The sequence below is a fragment of the Gavialis gangeticus genome, unplaced genomic scaffold, assembly GCF_001723915.1.
Source record: "Gavialis gangeticus isolate Ggan-Ray unplaced genomic scaffold, GavGan_comp1, whole genome shotgun sequence".
Classification (NCBI taxonomy): Eukaryota; Metazoa; Chordata; order Crocodylia; family Gavialidae; genus Gavialis; species Gavialis gangeticus.
Window position 1 is genome coordinate 10,473,975 of NW_017729007.1, and position 8,038 is coordinate 10,482,012.

The following is an 8,038-nucleotide window of genomic DNA, read 5'->3' on the forward strand; positions in this document are numbered from 1 at the left end:
TCAAGGAGATAGGTGGAGAGGGTTCTGGGGCTCTGCACCTCTAGCTGCTGACAGACAAAACTCGTGACATGGGTACTTATGCAATTGACTGTGTCTATCTTGGGGCAGTTGATTGTCCGTATTGATTATTTCCTCTCCTTAGTCTCTGGTTTTGTAGGTGTTAATTGATGTCAATTAACTGGTTACATTAGCTAGCTACTGTGTAGTGAGCTGGTCCCTGAGTGAATCATGACTGATTGGTAACTGGTAACACAGTAGCTTAGCAGCCAGGTCTGCAGTAGTCCCCACCCCCACCCCCCGCCCCAAGACAGACACAGTTGTACAAGCACCCTTGTCACAAGTTTTGCTGGGAAATAAAGAGGGGAGGGGAGCTGCCACTGGGCCATCACTGTTCTGTAACAGTGATGGAAGCCCCTAAATTGAAATAGTGGGTCACAATTAAAAACCCACAAATTAAGAAACCACTGTTTCAGTGTAGAGGAACTAAACCCCCCTCATGTGTAGAATAGGGCTGTGCAAAGCTTTGGTCCCTGATTTGACTTGGCAGAGATTTGGCTTAATTTGGTGGCCAAATCGCTGAATCTGAATTGAATCAAAGGACCCTTTAATCTCTCCAAATAGAATTGGAACCCTCTGAATTAATTCAGAGATATTTGGAAAGATTTGCGAATCAGACATAGACACAGCTCTAAATGTTTTTTCTACATACCTGTAGGTAGCAGTCAGCTTGTGAATGCTGTGATGCTGGGGAACTTGGGGTGTTCCACAGGAGTGCAGGCAGGGGGGTCCCCAGCATGCTCAGCAGCAGACTTGGAAGTGGACCAGAAGCATGCCATGCCTCCCATGCTGTCCCAGCTCAGTGACTGGTGCCTCTTGGGTTTGGGGAGAGCCACCCAGGGTCCCCCCCCATGGCTGATGGCCAAGCTGGGGGGGACATTGGTTCCCCCAGCGCACCTGGAAGGGGATCAGAAGTACTTCCAGTCCACTTCCAGGTTTGCTGCCAAGCATGTAGAGGGCCACCCCCCCCTGCAGTCCTGTGGGATGCAACATGTGCCCCAGCATTGCAGCGTTCACAAGCTGTGCTGGTACCTCGAGGTATGTAGAAAAAACATTTAAAGCTGTGTTTGTGTCCAAATCACTGATTCTCCAAATCAGCATCAAATCTTAAAATTCAGATTTGGCCAAATCAAATCAGGGATAGTGATCTGAATCAATTAATCATATCTCTGTCTCTGATTCAGGCCAAATCCAAATCTGAAATAAATAGGGCCTGCTTCGCACACCCCTAGTGTACAAGCACCCAAGAAACTTCTATAGGCAGTATGGCTCCATGGGGTTAACAGTTTCCACCTAGTCAGTTGGCTGCTTGTGGGTATATTTTAAAAGAAAAGGGAAGCTGTGTCAAAGGGAAGGTTGTATTTGCTCTTCCTTCCTGGTAGGCTGAAATGGATAACACTTCTGGAGGTGACTGTTGGGTATGTTCAGGGGGCTTGCTTTGGTTTTATTATCTACAACAGGGTCACAAACACTGAGGAAAGGGCCTTAAAACAAATACAGCTTGGAATTGTTTCCCTTCCATGAAATAGTCCCAGACAGGCAAGGAATTTCTTCATACTTTCTTCTGAAGTATTCATTAATGGTTATTGCCCAAGCTAGAAACCAAAATACAGGTATATGAAAATTCCTGTGTACTTATGAAGGCACCACTTCACTTTTCCTAACTATTTCCATGTTCCCAGACAATTATAAGTTTGGAGTGGGCTACCTTGGCTGCTCAGGTAATCCCCAGGAGTCAAACTCCACAGCTTCCAACTCACAATGCCTCAGAGATAAGACAAGCAAGACATCACACCTTCCAAAGCAGACACCAAAACAAAGAAGTTGTCAAAAGGCCAAAAAGAAAAGGACACTTTTCCCCAATATAAAACATGCAACTGCACTTTTTGCCCAGTATAAGTGCTGGGTATGACAGTGCAGCACGTGTAAAAAAAATTGTTTTATGTTATGAATTCCATTTTCCCTTCATAACTGTCAATACACATTGCAGTCTCCATTGAGGATTAAAGAATACATTAGTAGTGAGGGTCTGATACCCAGTTGAATAATTGTTTCTGAAAAGCTGAGAGAGAGACCTCTAGGACCATCATCCATGACCATCTGTCACCAATCAGCCCATTTATAAGAAAAAACAAAACAAAACAAAAAATGCTATGGAAGCCTGGTGATGAGAACAAACTCAAGTTCCTCATTCTGGGGTCTTGCCCAAAGGGGTCACATGTAAATGAAAATATTGTCTGCAGAGAGGCTCATCTTGCCAGAAAGGTAGGTTAAGGAGCAAAGTCAAGAAAGGACTGCCTAGCAGGATTGTGTGAAGTGGGCCCCATTTGATTCAGATTCAGCCTGAATCGGGAAAAAGGATTTGATTCGGATCACTGTCCCTGATTCAATTTGGCCAAATCCAAGTCTAAAGATTCAATGGTGATTCAGAGAATCAGCTATTCGGACACAGGCACAGCTTTAAATGTTTTTCTACATACCTCGAGGTACCAGTGTGGCTTGTAAACACTGAGATGCTGGGGTGGATGGAGGCGTCCCAAGGGGGTGTGGAGGGGGCCCCGCACATGCTTGGCAGCGAATCCAGAAGTGGACCAGAAGTACTTCCAGTCCACTTCTGGGTGCCCCAGGGAGCGCTCTGGGGAACCCCCGCACTCCTGTGGGACACTCCATGAGCTCCACCATTGCAGCATTCATGAGCTGCCTGTTACCTAAAGGTATATAGAAAAAACATTTAAAGCTGTGTCTATGTCCAAATCACCAAATCTTTCCAAATTGATTCAGAGGATTCCAGTTCGATTTGGAGAGATTAAAGGGTCCTCTGATTCAATTCAGATTTGGAGATTCAGCCACAAATCGGGCCGAATCTCTGCCAAATTGAATCAGGAACCAAAGTTTTGCACAGCCCTACTGCCTAGCTTATGGCTGTTTAAAATAAAAATAAATAAATAAGGACGTTCAGCAGGATGAGACAAAATAGGTACAATTATGGGCTTTGCAACATTTTGTATAATCTTGAAATTTCTTTTTAATAATCATTTACCTAAATATTAAGGACTGTAGACATCTGAGGCAAGATGGACGTTTGTGAGAGGCTGGACACCTTCAAGTCAGATGGCCCTGATGGTCTACACCCCAGGGTACTCAAGGAGCTGGCTAGCATCATAGCTCAGCCCCTGGCATGGATCTTTGAGAACTCCTGGTGCTCTGGTGAAGTACCCAAAGATTAAAAGAAGGCTGATGTGGTGTCTATCTTCAAGAAAGGGAGGAAAGTGGATCTGGCAAACTACAGGGCCACCAGCCTGACCGCTATCCTTGGGAAGGTTTTAGAAAAAAAAATCAAAGATGCCATTCTCAATGGACTGGCTGATGGCAACATCCAGAGGGACAGCCAGCATGGGTTTGTTGTGGGTAGGTCTTGCTTGACCAATCTCATTTCCATTTATGACCAGGTGACCTGCCTACTATCACCTGGACAAGGAAGAGGAGATTGATGTTTGTCACGGGGAGGAACAGAAGGGAAGACCCCAAAGGGCCAGGGGGGAGCCCTAGAGTCAGGAACCCTCGAAGGAAAACAAAAGTAAAAGTAAAGAAAATGGAAACTTCTTACCTGCAGCAGGAGCCACGGCAATGCCAGAGCTGGAGGCAGGACCTGCGCGGCTCATTAGCCGCGTCTTTCTACAGTTGCAGCCGGCTGATGACGTCAGCCACAAGAGCCGGCCAGTGGAGATAAAACAGGCCCTTGCCAGCAAGGAAGGGAGGGGTGGATGGAGACCAGCAGGAGCTCCAGCAGGGAAGGTTCTCTCCAAGCCCCTACGGTGGGGAAAAGGGGTTGGAAGCTGCTTCTCCCAACAGGGGAGAGCGCAGTAAAGCCCGCTGCGGGAAAGATGCTTCTAGCGGCAGTGAAAGGAGCCAGGAGCCAGAGACAGCTCCTCATGACTGGGGACCCGGATTAAAAGGCAGAGAGGAGCAGGAAGATCCCTACGCCAGGGGCTACAGCCGAGGAGCTGGGGAATCCAGCATACACCAAGACACCAGACCAGGTGGGACCGTTGAGGGCTCCAGAAGACCTGAGGAGATGCACCAGGTGGGAGACGGGTGGCACAAGCAGCATGAGGGGCTGCCAAATACGTGCCCCATTTGCATAGAGCCGACCCGACAGGTGACGTGGGGACAAGCATCTGGCAAAGGACTACAGCGAATCCATAGGCTGGGCAATGAGGGAATAGGGGTACAAAGTAGCCTGTAGACTACCCCTGACCCATATAGGGCTGAGTAGGGATCTATGGTACCAGAGGGCTGGCATTGGTGGTTAGGCCAGAAGAGCTGGTGATAAGGGGCAGTGGGCCTCCCTATATGTCTCAGTGTTTTCTTTGTTTGTATTTTATATTTCCCACTAGTGGAGGGGTTGTGGTGCAGGGTGTGTGGAACCTGAGTGTGGTTTAAACCTAAAGGTGATTGATAGCCTCATGGAACGATAGGCAGCTGTGAGGTGCGGATAGTATATTGTTGGTTAGGCTCTGTAGGCCAATAGGACCTTCTCTGCAAGCACACTCGGGGACTCAACATTTGGGGACCGGGCCAGAAGGACATCTGGGACCTGTCAAGGCAGGGTGTAAGGGTGAGATAGAGTGGAGGTGGAGCCTCGCAGAAGACCACCAGGCAGACGTCCCGTTGTCGAGAGACTCCCAGTGGTCGGACACCCACCACTGAAACAAGATCCAAAGTCGTGGCAGGAGAGATTGGGGGGAGACTACACCGGAGGGAAACACCCACTCGGCGGAACATCAGGGACAAACAGGTGAACACCACTGAACATCCGGGCCTGAGCAGCACGTGATCGGATGTTTGAGGTCAGACGGGCACAATGTTGTATATCTTGATGTCCTGGGACCCGCGGAAGCCAAGAAAACTTACCGGGAGAGCAGAACACCGCGAGGGAGGGGGAGCCCGCACGGCTCGTTAGCTGCATCTATGTACAGCTGCAGCCGGCCGCTGACGGTGATGTCAGCCGCCAGCCGGGAGATTTAAAAATGGCAGCCGCCGCTCCAGAGGCAGCGGAGGGAGAGGGGAACAAATGGCGGGCAAAGCCATCCCTACCATTAACCCAGCAGGACAGGAGCTGCCCAGCTGTAGAGCTGGAGAGTCCGGTGGCCGGGAGAAGAGGCGGGACGGCTGGATCCCCAGCAGAGAGAGCCTGAGGCGCCAGAGCTGGGGAACAACAGGGGATCAAGATCACCCAGGGAGATCCCGAGCTGCATGAAGAAAGTGCCGTGGCAGGGGGCGTGGGAAGTGCCGAAGAGGAGGGCGAGGCCGAAGACGCACCTGGCAGGAGTGAAAGTTCGGGGCGGGATCACCACCTAGAATAGAAGGCGTCGATTGAGGAATAAAGGGGACAACGCTATATACCCATCCAGGAGACGTCACTCCTGGGCAATATCATAGGGGTGCTGGTGGTAGGTCAGGGAGGTACGCCTTATAGAGGGATCACTATGAGGAAGCACGCAGCTGAGGGTTCAGGGTGACGGATCGGTGGGGGGAAGTATCCCTTGCAATAGGGCTGGGACATCTACGCAGGTGAGAAGCGGGGTTGGCGAAGCGGGGAATACAACCAAACGCAGTAACACCAATGCTCGGTGAAGAGGGTGGTCACCAGAACGGGGAGTTAAACTACTAGTAGGGATCTACGAAGGCCCGTCGGGGACACTTGACTTCAAAAAAGCCTTCGATCTGGTATCCCATGATCACCACTTGGCAAAACTGGCCAGCTGTGGCCTTGGGTCCACCACGATCTGCTGGCTGGGGAATTGGCTCTGTGGTCAGACCCAGAGTGTGGTGGTTGATGGAAGTCAATCATCGTGGTGCCCTGTGACCAGTGGGGTCCCTCAAGGCTCTGTCCTTGGGCCTATATTGTTCAACATATTCAGATGTGGACACTGGAGTCAGAGGTAGACTGGCCAAGTTCATTGATGATACCAAACTTTGGGGTAAAGTATCCACCCTGAGGACAGGAGGATGATCCAGGCTGGCCTTGACAGGCTCAGGAAATGGGTGAATAACAACCTGATTGGTGTTTAATACCAAAAAATGCAAGGTTCTCCACCTTGGGAGGAAAAACCTGCAGCATCCTTATAAGCTTGGCAGTGCTACACTGGCTAGCACTATGGATGAAAGGGACTTGGGGGTCATCATTGACCACAAGATGAACATGAGCCATCAGTGTGATGCTGCAGCTAGTTAAGTGAGCAAAATGCTGGCTTGCATCCATAGATGCTTCTCAAGCAAATCCCAGGACATCATTCTCCCATTGTACTCAGCCTTGGTGAGGCCGCAGGTGAAGTAATGCATCCAGTTTTGGGCTCCACAATTCAAAAAGGATGTGGAGAAGCTTGAGAGATTAGACAGAAGAGCCACGCGCATGATCAGCAGTAGTGAAAACAGCCCTTACGACAACAGGTTTAGAGCTATGGGACTCTTCAGCCTGGAAAAGCGCAGGCTCAGGGACGATCTGATGGCTACCTATAAGTTTATCAGGGGTGTTCACCAGGATCTGGGGGAACGATTGTTCACCAGAACCCCCCAAGGGATAAACAAGGTTGAACAGGTATAAACTCCTGCAAGACCACTTCCGGCTGGACATAAGGAAGAATTTCTGTACTGTCTGAGCCCCCAAGGTCTGGAATAGCCTGCGATCAAGCACCTACTCTGAACGCCTTCAAGAGAAAATTGGATGTTTATCTTGCTGGGATCCTGTGACCCCAGCTGACTTCCTGCCCCTGGGGCAGGGGGCGGGACTCAATGATCTTCCAAGGTCCCTTCCAGCCCTAATGTCTATGAAATCTATAATGTCTGGCCATGTCTTTTTCCTCTATGGTGAACCTGGGAACAGAGGCACAGCTCTTCTGCTCTTTCTCAGGGGGTGCGTCTACACATTCATTAATGTGCTGTAATTATGGTGCATTAAGTTAGTACTTGTAATCACAGGTATTAACTTAATGTACCATAATCAGCACTGTTGAGCATTAGCACAGATGAATGCTTTTTATGTGATGTTAATGTGCATTAGACTGAACCTATTGCATATTAGCATGGTTTTTTTTGCCAGGCACGCTAATGCCCAGTATAATTAGTCTCCTGAGCATTAAGTGTCTCATGTCGACATACCCAGGATAGTCTAGAAATTAGGCAGAATAGTGCATCCATGAGCACATACCCAGAGCCACCCTCAAGCTCTCTCAGGTGTCCTTTGGGACATTCCCAGGTTCTCCACAAAGACCTTGTAGATGTACAATCCTGTATGAAATCAAAGTGCCAGTAGTTAAGAAATTTCTTTGCAAGTCTGTATTATTTGCTTGCCTGTCACACTGTCGCTGAAAGGTTTAAATTGAGAAGATCAGCATGTCCATAGTGAGCCTGGAATGATAAGTAGGCATGAATAAGCAGCTGCAACCATACTACCAAATTGTTTTCCCTGACAGTCACCCAGAGACACCAAGCTACACAGAGTGGCCAGTCACTCCCCGACTAAAAGGGTTTAAAATCCATGTACAAGAGGACTGTGACAAGTTGTGACACTGGACATCCACACAGCAGGAAAAGGAAGCAAGTTCCATATTCTTCCCTACTTTGTACCATAACCCACTCCTGGAACACAATGAGGAAAGAAGCATATAAGAAGAGTGAATGTTAAGAGCTACACAAGGAAGCAATTTATATTGAACAGCAGCAAGTTTTGCTAGGCCTAAAAAATCCTGATAAGTACTCTTGAAAAACAGCTACTGTCGCATTTCTCTCTTAAATATCAGCTATTATCACATTAGTATCTCAGATGTACTTCTCATATCAATCTGACTTTTTTCTTCAAAATTCCTGCTACTGAGCTTATTCCCCAGAATATTCGGATATGAAACAGTAATGAGATACTAGCTGGTATTCAAAAGTACCTATCATAATCCATATTAATTATATATATAAAATTATCCCC